The following is a 16,464-nucleotide window of genomic DNA, read 5'->3' on the forward strand; positions in this document are numbered from 1 at the left end:
GGGGGCTGTCCGATGGGATCAGCTGCATGGCTCAGAGCAGAGAGATCGACTTGTGGAATGAGCAGGGGCCAAACCTTTTTTTTTTTTTTTTTTTTTTGACGGTCCAACTTTAAGTACTGCAGCACCTCTTAAAGTCTGCTCTGTGGTCATGATGGCATGCTGCGTTTACTGGGTAGCAATACCCACAGCGTGACCTGCAGTATGGCTTTGACCTCATCCTGAAATATTTGATCGCTGTAGGAAGTGAGTGTTGTTTTGGGATGCTTCAGTCTTACTAACATGGTGGCCCTGTCAATGCCATGCTAGTGGGTCAGACAGTTGGGAGCCTAAATGGAATTTAGTAACTCTAGGAATGTTCTTCCCTTTGCCGCACCCTGTGCAAACACCCATGATAAGAACAAATTCAACATATTTAGCTTTAGATAATGAAGAAAAACCCTTAACATGTTATTTTTGTGGTGCACTTTTAGTCCTCAGGAGTTGGCATTAAATGAGTGGTAGAATAAAGGCAGAATAAGTTAAAGAATAGCTAGAATTAAAAAAAAAAAAAAAAAAAGCTGTGTGAACATGGTTTGGAGTCTTTCTTTCTAAAGAAGAGCTAGCTCGCTCTTTACATTTCCGATTCGTGTTGCTGATCACATCCTCGAAGTCAGCGCTTGGTTTTGCCGTCACCTGATTCGCTGGCGTCTGAGAGCGACCTGACAGTTGGCCCGACTTGACTGTCACACTCCCAGAGGTCTTCGTAGGCGTAGACATCGAGCTCCAGGCAAGAGGAGGCAAAAATATAAGGAAGACGCTCTGTGGAAACACTTTCTCTGCTTTTTGATGCGGTGACAAATTCGCCAATGAAATGATGAAAAATCGATTGAATATTAGAAGGTGGAATTGCCTCAGGCACATTTAGAAATGGAAGCCTTTATATATGCTATATAGGTATGCGTTTATGGAGCTTGGTGGTTGCAGTTGACTGGGATGTGCAGGTATTTTCCACAATCTAGGTCTTCACAGGTGTATCTGTGTCTGAGGTACAGTGTTTTCTTTCTTTTTTCTTATTCCTTTCTCTTTTTTTTTTTTCTTTTTGTTCCCATCTCAAAGAGCACTGCACTTTAGCACTTCCACATTCACCATCAAGAGGTAAAAATGGCACTGAGAGCTCTGGACTGTTTGAAAAATTGTGCTTTGCCCCTGCAGCACTTAAGCTCAGGCCTTTGTCATTATTAGCTTGCTCTTTTAGCCACATAGTCTTCTTTTTCAACGATAGAGACCGATGCCCTGAACTCAGTTTGCCTGATCTGCCATGTGCCAGAAATCCTAGAGATAAGTAATAGAAGGTGTAACACTTAAAAGGCTAAATGAAGTTGAATGGGAGGAAAGGGAAATGACTGGCTTTCTTCTCCATTAGCACTCAAATTAATCCACTCATTTCTTCGCTATAAATTTATGAGGCACTGATGCTATTATAGGAAGTTTTATGTTGAATATTTCATTTCCTTAATTATTTTGGGCTAGCTTTCTAGTCAGTCAGTTGAAGTCCATTTGTTACTCCCCGCTATGAATGGTTAATGAAGAGAAAAGCACTGAGAATTCCTTTAAAACTGTGTGACAGGCTGAGGTTACTGTTTAGCTTCGGTCAGTTATTTATTTATTGGGTGTCTTCTAAAACTCTATATAATCCAATTGCAGGAAATCATCAGCTAATGCTAGTCATTTAATATCTCTTAACTACAGAGAATGCAGTCTTAACCATTGACTTTGGATTTATAAGATCGCAATAAGAAGGCACTTTAAACTCTCAGTTCTTTGTTTTAATCATGTTTTTCTTCTAACCTTGGATACTAAACAGTAATTTCCATACAAAACATCTTGTGATGTTAGTTTCTTTTTGCTGTGATGTGTTCACTGTTTTGGTCAACAGAGGGCCCTTATCTTTCGCTGTGAGTCAGGCCATTGTTGAAGAGAAGGACCCTGCAAATGCAAAATGGCATGAGTGATGGATTACTCTTTTATTTGGCAGGCTTTTCATCTGTTGAAATGGGGTGTGTGTTCGTGCATGTGCACGTCTGTGTTTGGGACAAACGGGGGAATTTTTATGTGCAGCATATTTTTAGGCTTGTTCCACACATTTGGAAGCACGTAACTGATGCTGATGCTGCTGAAATTAAATAAATGTATCAGTGTGAAACGTTAAAAACTGTTTTACTGCAGCTCAGCTCATACTTCCAAAGTCTCAAAGTCTATTGGTTATATTAACATTTAGTGACTATATGGGGGAAGCAAAAGATGTGATACAGCCTACACATTAATTTCATGTTGTGATATCATGTATATGTACGTACATATATTTTTGAGATGCAACATGTTAGCATTATCATGTAACATTGATATATATATATTTACACAGCTCAAGCCATAAGTGCTGAGGCCATTATCAGTTTTCCATGCAAGCGGCTAAGTCGTAATTTGTGGTTTATTTCCTTTTAGCAGTGGAAGCAGCCTTCTCCAATAGAGGGAATAATTTCATATCCCCGTCCTTTTGATTTCAGCACAGTGATGCACTGTGGTGCAGAGCTTGGGGAGATTTCCTAATGAGAGCTATTAGCAATGCTGAAGTTGATTTGTGTTTTTGAATTCATCCTTTGTGTCCGACTTGTTTTTCCCTGTATGCCGATGGGAAATTATTAGACTGATAAAATGCTTTATTTGGACACCATCAGTTAGGTCTGTGGAGTCCAGAGAAACATGAGAGGCACCACACAGAATCGCATGTGTTTTGTCGAACATATGGACATTGAACATACAGGAAGCTTGGAGTGTATTTGAAAACCAGCTGACACTTTTCACTGCAGCAGTCAGGCGACTTATCTTCATGAGTGCTCGCACCTTATCCTCTGCGTGAGGCAGAAATATATTGAGGGAGAGCATCTGGAAGGCTGTCTTGTCAGAGACAAAGTATAGCCTCCTCAGGTTGGGAGAGACTACTCTGTGGGGCTTTTATTAGGAACCTCTCACTGAAAGTTTTTCAGATGTATCAAAATCGCCTCAGTACGCTGAGCTTACTCCATCCAAGATAGTGCAGAAAGCACTGGCCCCTGTTTGGATTCTATCCTCGACCTATTCTTTTATACATTTGATGCTGGTTTCTAAGCCATATCTGCACTGATTTAAGCCTTCATCTCAATGGCAATTTCCAATTTAGAGGAAAAACGCACTTCAAAAAGGACTTTGCGTGGTGCCGTTAATCTCTGTACAATTTTTGCTTGGATGGTGATATTCCTTCTTCACTTAAGATGAATGGACAAATGTAAATGACAGTGTTTTGTAGCAGGCAATTTCTAACGTGAGACAAAGACAAGGTTTGAAGACATTCAGGGAGAAATATATCAGAAAAGAAGCCGAGATATCAGTTTCCCCACTGACAATAACATCGCAAAAAACACAGTGCATTGTAGAAACAGCTTGCATCTTTGCAGATCTGTTGACAGTAGCCTGTGAAATGTAATACTGCTGAACAGCTGGTCACAGCATAGCACAGCACAGCACTGCATAGCACAGCACAGCATTGCTCTTTCTCCACACCATCTTTCCCTTGATTGGAGAACTAACTAAGCTGCTTTTGCTTTCACTCTCTCCCTCTACACAAAGGCGAGACGTCTTCCAACATCCTTTCGTATCCTTTTAGCATACTTGAAGGAAATTGATGAATTAGAGTTTTGTTGCGTATCAGTGCTGAGGTGGCCGCCTGTTCCAAAAGTACACCTGACAGTAATCTCAGTGGAATGATCATCGATCAAAAAGACAAATAGAGGTCTGAAAATTAGACCAGGAGGGAGACATATTCAGGTGAGAAACGAAGTGAATTGAACTGAGCAGGCTTTAGAGACTAGCAGATGACATTGAAGGTCACCCGCTAAGACACGTTTGGATAAATGGAGCCAACATCCATATCATTGATTGCCAACTTACCCTTTGAAGTTGCACAGAGTTGCATTGTGCCCCTTGTCTTGCATGCTGTTTTTGACCCTGCTGTACGCCTTGCCACCCACAGGCGATCTCCTCAGCGCCAGAGCAGCGACTGTTACTCCCCCAGAGGACTGTGCGAAAATTACATATGCAAGATGAAACACTAAAAATGATGCTACGTCACTTGGGCTCACTCTCGCCTCTCACAAACATAACCTCCCGCCGTATTGCATATTTCACCTCAAAGCGACATTTCTGAGCCACCCGCCTCTTTGTTTTCATTGCCACCCCCGTACCCCTCACTGAGAGCAGAATGCAAGGAAGTCAGTCTCCGGAGAGGTTCAGGGAGCGCAGGGGGCCAGAGGGTGGAGAGGGGGCACAGTGCTGTAAAGTGCCTCAATGTCGCTTCATTTCCCCATTTTAATTGGGCTATCTAAATGCACCCCCGGTTTGTCAATACCCGCCAGGGTCCCAGATAAAAATGATTTGTCTCATGCATTCGGTGGCACGCTCTGCTGTTCTCCTTAGAGAGCGTGCCCCGCCAGTTGTCAGCAGCAGAGTGTAATGGAGAGCGGTCGTTGTTTTCGGTTTTCAACGAGTAGCAGGAAAATAAGTGCCTTCCTCCATCAGTTCCACTGGTCTTGTCTTAGTCTTATTTCTTTTTTCCGTACTCTCATTCCGTCTGTAGGTAATAAGTCAATATAAGCCTGCAGACACACCCACCTCCGTAGACACGACGCCGCACAGGCCAGGGCGCACATGCACAAATTCACATGCTTTACACACATAGACACGTCTGCACAGGCACGTATAGACGCAGGCACTCACTGAAGGTCGGTCAACACGGCGGGGCCAATCTTATCTGTGTTTTTATGTGCTCTTGTTTCCCGCTGTCCTTGTCTTTTTCACACCTCCTGTCGCCATGTGCCATCACCTCCCCTCTCAGCACTGGAGCCAGCGTTATCTGCAGACAGTCCTGAGAAAAATTCAGGGCCAGACTTGTGCCCTTGGTGTTTGGACTGTTGAGCAAAAGTGTGATGCTCCACGATGTTGGACATTTTCATTCATTTTTGTGTGCCTCAGAGATACAGAACTTTGCATGGTAAAGATAACAGTTTTGTACTTAAGTGCCCACTCTGCAAATGCTGCTTATCTTAACTGATGTATGATAAACATAATGTGAAGAAAATGATACATAATTAGATGTAATCACATGTATAGCTTCCACATGCTTCCTGTGTAGCTGAAGTTATCCATGTGACTTATCTTGTCCTAGATCACAGGCTGAGGTTAAATGTCACATTGATAATTTGCAAGTAACCTTAACTCTTGTTTGCAAGTAATAATATGATCCATGTATGTGACATAGATACCATCAGGACTGCAATCTGGAGGTGAATTAGCTAACAAACAGACGTCAGTAGCCAAGCCTCAGTAAATTGTGAATTGGGCTGGGAATTCTAAGCTAACAGGTGTTGCCCAGCTGTGCTTTTGGACGTGATGACATAGTGCTAGTCTTAAGAGCCCATCAGCAGCAGCACGCTGACTTTCACAGTTCAGTGTTTACGACACAGGTCAGCATTTTTTCACTGGCATGCAGCCAGAATTGAGCTTATCAGTGACCCCTCTGAATGGGGAGATAAAGCACATCTGTTGTGTATTTCCATTTTCAGAATGTTTTGCTTTAGATGGTAGTTGATAATATGTTAATGTGGTTTTAGGTAATTATACGCTGCAGTGTTTCAAAATGCAGTAAGTACAGTATTTTCTCGTTATGATAGACATCAGGTATTCAGTCTCAGTACTCTTCTGACCTTAGACCAAGAAAGTGATTTTCTTACCTCGAAGCTGAACCTTGTTAAAATGTTTTGGCAGACTTGTTACATTGGACAGACAGTAATATTGATAAAGCCCAGGGCTGATGTGATTCATCCCATCCTGCGGCAGCCAGCACAGTTTCCCATCAATGATGGCTGTTGCTGCCACTGAGGAGCTGAGGTGTCAGGCTTGATCCAGGTGTTCTTCCCCAATAACCCCAGAGCTGCACAGCAGATTTAGTACATGCAATAACTCACAAAATAAAGCTGGAAAAGCCAGGAAAAGACAAACAAAAACATTGATTTCATAAAATCAAGCTTTCCCTAAAATCTCTTCGCAGGGTGCTGTTAGCAGACTGGTGCGAGTCAGGGAGGGGCTGGCTTCTTCAGACTGAAGAGGTTGTCAACCTTTTTTTTCCACTCAATGAAATGAGCGGGGGATGGGTGGTTGTCACAATGTTATAAATTCTCAGACTTGGTAGGGGGTGTTTCCAACTCTATTCAAGATCTTGGGGGGTGGGGCAAAAGATAAGTCCTAAAACTGCCTGAGCCACAGAACCTCACTCGAGGCCCCAGTTTTAATCTCGCATAGACGGTTACTGCTGTAGTCCATCTGTGTTTTGAGTTTTACATTGCGCTAAAATGAGATTACACCCTAGATGAAATGGCCCATGTTATGCAGCTGACACACAACACTACATTACCGTAGCTCACAATTAATTTTCTCTCCCACTCTGCGGTTAAGACTAGCAGCCAATCTAATCTTTACTTCTACCTTTTACCACTGTGAGCTGTTCAGCGATTTGATCTCAGATGAATGTGACTTTTGAGTTGGCAGAGTCTTTACACCCACAAAAATACTTCTCCTCCTCTCCTCAGGGGTGTGTGGGTGTAATAATTATTCTCCAGAAGGTTCCTTCAAACTCTCATGAATTTGTAAGGAATGAGAGGTTTCCAAAAAGTCCAGATTGGTTGCTCTCCTTCTTGCACATAGTTGTGATGTAAATTTGAGGGAGTTTTTGTCCTTGTTCGATGTTTGTGATCCGATTTTAATTAGTAAGATTATTGCTGCACAGACAGCTAGAGAATATTCGTACAGCCCAGTTCACACATGCAGTCGATCCCTGAGATGTTCAGGGACGTTTCCTGCATGGAGTCATGTGTGAATGGGAGCAGGGATGGATACTCTGGGAAATCTATACAACCAATTTCTCCACCTCAAGACCGAGTAAAATTGCACTGAGACTGTGCTGTGAATGAAAGAATTAACAGGGACAAACAAGTAAAGGAATGAAGGTTCAGTAGGTAACTTTTATAAAACTAACTTTTTAGCATCTTTGCTGTAACTCCAGGTTGTCAAATACCAATGCTTTTTGTTGGTATCTTACATGAAGAGACATCTTCTGCGGCGTACACGTACATCTGGCCTTGCCCCAGCTTTGTTGTCTTCTGATGGCAGTTGGCATCCACAAGTGTTGCATTACCGCCACTTGCTGGTCTGTCCATTGTACCATCTATTCCAGCTTTATCGTGGTATCAAGGACAGAAATGTTTCTGAATGGTGCTGCCTGTCTGAAAAGTAAAAATCACCAGTGATGCCTCGCAGCTCATCCCAGGAATTTACCGGGAACAGCATGTGAAAGACGCTTAAGTCAGGCTGTACAAATTGAATTACTTTTTAATCAGATGACCCACATCCCAGTTCTAAACTACAAGGAAAGTTGAAGATAAAACAATTCTTTTTCTTGCTGAAAAGTCGGTTGTGTGCACAGATCTGCAGCCTCCAGTAAAATCAGACTGTCTCCCATTGTTAGCAACAAAGAGAAATGTAGAACACATTGCTGTTTGCCATTTCCTTCAGCAGAGTTTAAGCCTAGAAGACATTCAACATTGCTGCTTTTAGTGTAAACCCTCATACATGCTTTTAAGAACCTAGCTCTGAATATCTTTTGTTGTGTGTTGTACTGTATCAGAAGTGCTGCCCTGTTTAGATTAATAGGAATTCACCAGCCAACGCTATTGTAATTCTTAGTTTATTTTCCCTTTCAGAAAGTACTAACATATTATGATGTATTTTGTAATGTATAATTTAATTGTTAATGCAACACAGTATTATATATGGCTTCATCTAAAAACATTTGTCTCGGACCGGGTCATGGCTTGCAGCGTCAGCAGTGCCACTGAGATATATATATAAAAAAAACATCATTACGTCGAGGGCGAAACATTGTTGAAGCATTGCTGGATGAGTCAAGTTACAGTCCACACAGTATTATTGGGATAAATGAGCAAACCTCTCCCCAAGGTCCCGAGGCTCTGTGATCTATTAAGGCGCTGTCGTCTCGGATGGTGAATCTCAGAGAGCGAGGGAATTTTTGGGGGAAGAGAATGGTTGTGCTGACATCCTCTCTCAGTGCAATCCCTTGTCCTTGTAGGACGGAAGAGAAAAACAGCACCAGAGGCTGACTTGGCTGTTCCTCTGAGCTCTGTCATAAATCCAACTGAACATTTCTGAACATCTGTTGTGGATGATTAGCTCCATGGCTAGCAGAGTTTGACCGGAGGGAGTGAGAACCAGTGTGTTGGGGAGTTGTGTGTGTGTGTATATATTCAAAGCTTTGCTGATTTAAGAATGAGGATTTTGCATATTTATTTTCTTTCTTCTTCTTCTTTTTTTTAAGCAAGGGATAGAGAGCCAAATTACTTTCTGAAACCAATTCATTATCCACAAAATATGTTACTGGACATGTTATATTGGCACAGTCCCCTGAGAATGCTTGTTTGTTTCAAGGTCACACTTTGTTAACCCCTAATTGATTTTGAAATACATGCAGGACTTTCATTCAAATGTAGAATTCTGGATGTCGGACATGCCAGCTAGCCTGCTTTTTTCAGTCCACCTCAGAATGAGCCTGCAGCTGCAGCCTCACATTCTCTCCCTGGAAGGTGTTCAATAGAGAAGCAATAATGGAGTCTCTAAGCTGCAGGAATACACAACATCACGTGTACTCCTACCTCAAGCCTTTTTTTTTCTGCATGCAGGTGCACTGCAAAATTGATTGTCATTGGTCGAGGTTCAAAAAGGTAAGGCCCCGCAGCCTCCTCCCTCTTCACATTGAAATTTGACACCAGTGACATCACATGGTGGGTTTGGCTTCTCCCAGGCAGTCCCTGAACACCCGCTCAGTGTGTGAACAAGCTCTGCCTCAGAAGGATCTCTCCCCAAGCCACATTGCTCTGTAGCCACAGCTGGAAACGTATTGCCGGAGAGCCAAAAAGACAGTTCTTCTGGTTTCATGAAACGCCGCGAACGGAATAACTGAGCAGGAGTTGGAGACTGCTTGCTCACGCACACCTTTTCATAAGACATCATTCAGGGATAATCTTTTGTGGATACTGCTGGATTTTCTTTTCAAGGGTTTTGGATACTCTCTCTCTGGAAGGAAGGAATAAGGAATAAACAGAAATTAATTCTAAGTGGACCTAACTGACATGCATGGGTAAGTGAATTTTGGACCACGTAATTAAGTTAAGAAAAGTCAAACGTTGTCAGTGATGAAAACAGAAGTTATGACTTCTTAAAAACACACGAGGCACAGTTTTTTTTAAAGTGGCCGGGCTGTCTGAGACTCTGAACTTTATTCGTCTGTATACCCGTGTGGCAGGATGTTATTTTTCATCTTGCTTTATACCTTTTACAAGTTGCGTCTTATGATAAAAGTAACAAAATAAGTTGATGTGTTACACTTCAATGGTCAGGTATTTTCTTACTATTCTTTTGTCCCCGTTTCTTTTGTCCTTGCTCACTCTTGCTTGTTAAGCCAAAACAATAGTTTAACCTCGTCTTGGCTTAGCTCTATTGGCTGGCTCTCTGGCAAATTGCCCTGTCTGGTGCAAGCCCTCCCCTACGTATTCAGAGGACTTTGAATAGAAGGGCCATAGAATGTCCCCTAGCTACCGCTGCTAAGGTGAGGCACCCTGCCGTTCTACTGCATTAGGCCTACACTGAGGCCAAACAACCTGTTTTTCCAGTTGTCTTTATCTCCCTGGGCAATCTGGAGGGTTAAGTTTCAGCGACAAGAATTCCAGTTAGAAGGAGCCACTGGAAGGCTTTGAAATCCCAGATAATTTTAGAGGAGAACTTTTGGAAGTCACAAATTATAATTTTTGGAAAATGTTTGGGCTTGGCTTTCATTAAAGTATAACCTGTAATGCGTGCGTCTTAGTGTGATTTAGAGGGTTTAAGCTTTGCTCTTACTGTGATTATCAGCTATATCTTAGTTGAAAGACATTTTTGGGAAAGACTGATTAAAGACACATGAAAACCTTTTGTACCTTTGTGTCTTCATTTCAACAAAGAATAAGCAGCTCTAAATGTTCCCTTCAGCTGTAATTACGCCTTAAATCTTTTGTTTCTTTTTTTATTACAACATAAAACTTTCATACGCCTGTATGAGAAACTTTTGGACTGAGTTCATCTTGTTCTTGGTCACAATAAATGTGGCAGTTTTTGCACAATAAGTTTGTTGCTCAATAGAAGGAGCTGGTGTCAGTGGGAAAATGCCCTTTTTGCAACTTGCTCTTTTGCATTAACGCAGGCTTAAGCTTTCAAAGAAAAAAGTGAAGACAACATGTCTGTCTCGTTTTCTTTGGCCTTTGAAACAGCTAGACTTCCCATCGGTCTGACTCACTGCAGTGTTTTCTTTCGTCGTCGTACCAAAGCCAAGCTTGCTTTTTATTATTTATAGTTTATTTTTCTCTTGTTTGTTAATGATTCAGGAGTACAACCCTCTGTGTACAACTCATCCCTGTTAGTCTTGACTTGAGTGGTAACCCAGGCTTGATTAAAAAATGACCTTGAGGCAAAACTCAAGACAGACACTTGTAAAAAGGTCTCAGTAGCATAAACAAACAAGACAAAAACTGTCAGCCCTGGTCATTTGTTCAAACAAAGCCAACTCCCGTCCACGCCGGATGACCTGTGGGTCGTCCTCCTTCACCTCCGCCATGCCACCACTGACCCTTCATTCCACTTTTACAACTTAATTCACTCACTGTGTTACCAGTGATGCATCGGAGAAACATGTAGGAAGTGACCTGAGGAAGTAGCTATGATCATTTGTATACCACTGCTCCTTATTAGATTTCCTGACCAAACACGCAAAATATCCTGCACTTAAATGCCTCCCTTAGCTGCCGTCTGTCTTTGAATACATTACTCTGTTTGGAACACTCAATCACTCAATGTCTCTCCCCATTGGATTCCTCAAAAGTAATTATGGGCTGAGCATATGGATTTTTCCATAGAACTTGATTTCTCATCATCCATGAATTGGATGATGTGTAATGGCCTGTTATCGCATGATGGATCTGCTTCGTTACTCTAGTCCCAGTTGGCACATGAAAGAGGTTGCTTACAATCACAGATCAATCGGCAGACCTTTGTTTATGACACATGCTGTCGGTAGATAGAACATCTAGCAGCTTTTATCAGGTCAAATCTTTGGTGCTGCAGCTGAAATGTAGAATCACCGGTCTCAGACTTGGAAATGCCAGCTGAGGAAAGTTTCTCATTTGTTTTCGTGTCAGGAAGTGTTGCCGGATGGTGACAAGGTCATGAGCAGTTGTTTTATGATGACAAGGCCTAATTGTCAATCCCCTGATCTGTACGGAGTAAGATGTTTACGCAGCCAGCGGTGAGTGTGCAAGATATGTCTTGCGTAATGCGCGGTGTCAATCAGCGGCCACCGCTCCTGTGATGTGTTTGCTGTGTTGATCGTCACTTTTTGGTCTCAGTTGTGACACTTCTTTCTTGCAGACAGTCGCTCATTCACTGTGACAGGTGCTGAGGAGAAGTTTTAGAAAAAAGGGCTTCTTTATCACCAAATTCACCAGTGTTTTGACAAGAACTCTTTTCCTCAGCTGCCCCAAGCAGAGAGCTCGTTTGATTGAACTAGGCCTGTCTATGCTTTGACATCTACACAGGCTTGCTAAACACACGCTAAGGTTTTGACATGAGATCACATCCAAATAAACAGGCAGGTTTATTTTAGAGAAGGTGATGTTATTTTTGTTGCCAATCAGTGATGAATAAAAATCGCCCTGTAAGAAGATCACTGCATGTGTGGCAGTGAAGCTTTAGGTTACTGTCTCTTTAAAGTGAATTGAAAACAAGTGGATGATAGCGCTCAGGATTGGATCATGTTCAGCTCTTTTGTTACCTTCAGTCCGTCTCTGTTCTCTTTGTACACTATACTACGTTCTACTCTGCGTTTCATATGCATCTGTCAACATTTGTGCCCACTTATCGCCATCCACCAGAGGTCTGTTTGGTGCTCGCAGCCTTGCACCTTTTCATTTCAACCTTAACTCTATGCATTACAACCATGGGTTTCTCAATGGGAACACAAATCCGCTTTGTCAGAGAGGACATTTCCCTCCTTGCACAAAACTCATTTCGATTCCACATCATCCCATTACGCCTCCGCATTGATTGAAACAGCCTACATTTTCAGGGGCAGCTGGATTTTTTTTGTACTTTGTATGTATGACAAGGCCGACGCTTATGCTTTTGTATGTGAAATGTGCAGCAGGGTAGGTTGGAGACATACAGCGGCCATGGCAAATATATACATTTTGCAATGTATTATGCTATTTTCTGAAAATAGGAGAAGACCGGGGATTACTGTTGCTGTTCTGTTGTGTGATACTGTTCATTTCCTTGGTGTTGTATCACTGAATTACTGTATGAAATGCTCCTAATAGCTTATATTTAAAATTGTCTTTTCTGCAGAGAACCAAGGTCAGATCGGTTGCTTGTGGACTGCTATTAAACAGAATTAAAGGTCACAGCTTTACCTTGGTCTTGAGTACGAGGGGATAACTGTGATGCTAAACTGCAGTAAAGCAAATAAAATTGAATGTAGGCTTGATTTATTTGGTGCTTGGTTCTGGGAGTACAGTCATGTGGCTGATTTATCCCTCTGCCTCCACCCCCCCACCCCTTGTTTGCTCAGGGCCCAATTTCTTCAAATGCTTGGCTTAGACTCGACATTCTACTTGATTACTTTATCAGCCCTCCTGTCACTTCCTCCAAAGTTATGACTTCTTTTTCAACAGTCCGCTGCTGCTGATCTCAAATAGCTGCAAGTAGAACTGGCCCCTCACTATCAATAAGATATCATATAATGGAATGAAAAGTCTCCTCAGTCTCGGCTACCCAAACACAGACTTTGACGCGATCATATGAGTGTCGAGAATGGCTCGTGTGTCGCATATCTTTCAGTGGGACGTTTTCAGCATTTTTGTCCGCAAAACACAGGCAATAACTCTTCTTCCTGCAGAACTCTGAGGTCCATGGCTTGTTTTGGGAAGATGGATGGAGATTCATTTGGTTCATTATAATGCCTGACTTATTTATAGCCTGCCTGTGTACCGCCTGTTGGCCCACTGTGGCCCTGTAAGGATCCTCGGGGCTGAGGCGTTGATGAAACATTCCTGTGTCCAGGGGGTATTCTCTGAGGAGAGTGCTGCTTGTTTAAGGGAGGGCAGAGGGGTGACAATGGAAGAAGCACGGGCAAGGCCACTGAAATCTAATTCCACTAGCCCTGCCTAGCTACAGCATTCCTGTTTGAGTGCTTTCACCTATCAAAAGTCTTGCACAGTTGGGGTGTCAGTGTATGTAATGATACCGCATAGCCCAGCAACATGGGACAAACCATATGACCTGATGTGGTCCTTTAAAAGTAGTTGCCACAAGTAAGGGAAGGGGGAAATTGCTTGGGAAAAAAAATAGCTCCCCTGAAACTTTCATATTTTACTTACAGTTTGGAGTTTGTAGTTCCTCAGCACCAATCCCAAACCTTTATCTGGATCTCCCCCTTCAGCCTCAGAGATTACCGCTTCACAACCCTGGAGCAGGGATGCTGTCTGCCTGGTAATTTGATGGCTAATCCCCTGCCTCTTCCCTACAAATCTCTTCCCTGATAAAGGGGTTGCTTCTACATTAGTAAACATGGGAGCCTTGGCTGCCTAGGCTGACAGTCAGACAAGAGGACTGGTTGAGGGAAGAGGCGATAGAGGGATAACCAGTTCTTTATAGCTCATAGGAAAGCCCCTTTGCATCTCATGCTTGGAAACTCAACTTAAGTGCCAAGATGTAACGTTTAAACCACGGAAATGCTCTTAAGTTTGCTGGAAAGGCCATCTGCTTTTATGTATGATGTAAATAACGCACTGCACATTTTTGCACATGTTGGTCAATGTATGAAAAAAAGCCCCCCCTGCTCAGTAGCTCATGCGGTTTGTGGTTTTAATGGTCTGATGGTGAGCTATGAATGCCTGCCAAGGTGTAGTACTTTACACAGAGTTTCCATGCAGACAGGACACAAAATTAGCACCAGCCACCAGCCAAATAAAATATGCAAGTGGCTGGTAGAGTCGCTTCAGTCACCAGTCAAAAAAAAACAACGGTAATCTGTGGAGTGGATGGTAAAATTGGAACATTCAATAGCTGTTTGGCTGGTGGACAAAGAAGTTGATTTTGCAACCTACGCATAGTCCATGGTCAAAGCACATTCATAGGCCTTTTGACCTGAATGTTATCCTAATGATCACTGTGCTACTGCTGTGACTCGACACAATGGCAGGGAATTGACTCCTTCAGATGTGTCTTCACAGGCTTGCAGCAGACTGTATAGACTGTTAATGTGACCTAGCATTGCTAGATTGCAGGCTGCTGTCCTCACAAGAGTTTAATTAGGGAGTGTTAACCTATGCCCCCTCCATGATTTCTGTTTCCTGGTTGGTTGTCCACCTCCTGTGATGGTGCATCAACAAAGCACTAAGCCTGGGAATCAAAACTGACGCCTTGAGCCCAAACATGCTCGACCAAGTTTAACAGGACCTGGCAAGATAGCATTTAACCAGTCTATGGAATGACTTCAGCTTCATGACTGCAGCATTGGCTGTGATGGCTTTTCATTTGTGGACCTGACAGAGGCCCTTTAGGCGTCAGGGTGGATCTGGTGGGGTGAGTGACAAGTCTTGTCCCTGCGTGTCTTTCTGTATGTGTAATGGTCTGGTGTTCAGTCTAATCATTGTCAGAGAGAGAGATGACATGTCAGGAAGAATTTGGTGAGATCTCTGTTTTCAGCACATTGCAGACCAGTCAAACATCACATCTGTACAAATGTGCTGCAGCGAGGGCTCACAGTTTTGCATGTTTGTGCATGTTTTTTTTTTTTTTTTAAACCACACGTCCTTGAACATAGTTTTATCATAGCTCTGCTGTTATTTTAGCTTCTTAATTTATTTTTCAACATGTACTTGTAATTCCTGAAGTGACTAAAATATAATGTTTCACTCATTTTTTTCATAAATGGTGCAGGGTTTATTTTCTGAAGATAGCATCTGTTATCTTTTCTCTTTTTTCTCTTGCTCTTTTTCACAGAACACTTGATCTAAATACCAGTTTGCTTGATTAGATGTATTTGGGCTCCTGTCTAGATTTTTAAATGAAGTGGATTTTCAACCAAACTATTTGATTAGTCAGTAAAATCCTCACAGTCGACTCAGAATTTCTCTAACTGGATGTATCGAGGAGATCTGCGTGTGTGCGTTCACTGTGTGGATGTGTTGTGTGTGTGTGTGTCTTGTTAGCCAAGCTGCAGAACAGTGACTCTACACTGGTGGTAATTGATAGTCTGGAGGTTGTCTCAGCTGCAGGTAAATCCTATCTGCAGCTGTGCTGTGAGGGAGCGGGCCGGTTTGGGGAGAGAGTATAAGTAAGTCTTCCAAGGACTAAGGATTTCAGAATAACTAGAGGGGTGGTAGGGGGGAAAAACGTCGAGCAGAACAGATAGCACAGCTGAAAGGCAGGGTGATGGTGTTAGAAATGTTTAATATGGTAAAAGTTTTCCCTCGCAGGCAGTTCAACTTTCTTCAAGATTATACAGGTTTAAATGGGCATTTAAGTGCTGTTTTTCTTAAGAACATGGCTCTGAAGAGCAGCATATTACCCCATGCCATGTTTGTTCTGAATCCACTGCTTGCTTAGCTCATGAAGCTAAGTGCACTGGCTTAGGTTTGGCTTTTGCCTCTTTTAAACCACTTCCATCAGATTGAAAGAGTGCAGCTCAGTCTTATGCTTTGCCCGGGCACATGTGTTGTAGGAAGAAGCCAGAGCAAGCGAGAAGGGAAGAGCGCCAGAGAGATTGGTCCCAGTGAGAGATTCATAGGTAGTAATGAGGACGTTGGTGGAGTGCAGGTCGTCGTGCTGTGACTCCGGCCTGTCAGTATAATGGACCTCGCTAGTCAGCTGGCAATCGATCGTACTGCTCACGACCTCGTCTTGCCTGTTGTTCTTCACTCTTCCTGTCTGTCAACCTGCCACCCAGAGATGGAGGGTGAAGCAGATTCTTCTCCCAGGCGACGGATACAGCGTCCAGATACTTTCTCATTACCTGAAAGGTGGTCTGAGGTGAGGTGTGGAGGAAGGCAGGTCTGACTCCGCATTTCCAGTCAAAGCCTCGGGATGTATAATCTGATTAATTCCTGTTTACCAAACGTTTAGAATTCTGTTGGTATATTAAATTCCAAACTTGTGTTTGTGTTTTCATCACGTGTGTTGATTATCCATGAATCCGCCAATCCCAGGGCCAAGGTGTCACTTTAAAATGTCTCCTGC

At 42.8% G+C, this 16,464-nt stretch overlaps 1 protein-coding gene across 12 annotated transcripts in view; it reads left to right on the forward strand.

The window, feature by feature from the left end:
- The window catches only part of LOC139338632 (receptor-type tyrosine-protein phosphatase F), a 162,684-nt gene that overhangs the window by 31,157 nt on the left and 115,063 nt on the right, over positions 1–16,464 (forward strand). Inside the window, exon 1 of one of the 12 annotated variants that reach the window (XM_070973820.1) lies at positions 8,177–9,277. The exons of the other annotated variants lie outside the window; for them this stretch is intronic. The gene's annotated coding sequence lies outside the window, so the exon portion shown is untranslated. Of the gene's footprint in view, positions 1–8,176; positions 9,278–16,464 lie in introns of those variants that run through there. 12 annotated transcript variants of the gene reach the window in all.

This window comes from Chaetodon trifascialis, chromosome 11 (assembly GCF_039877785.1).
Source record: "Chaetodon trifascialis isolate fChaTrf1 chromosome 11, fChaTrf1.hap1, whole genome shotgun sequence".
Classification (NCBI taxonomy): Eukaryota; Metazoa; Chordata; class Actinopteri; order Chaetodontiformes; family Chaetodontidae; genus Chaetodon; species Chaetodon trifascialis.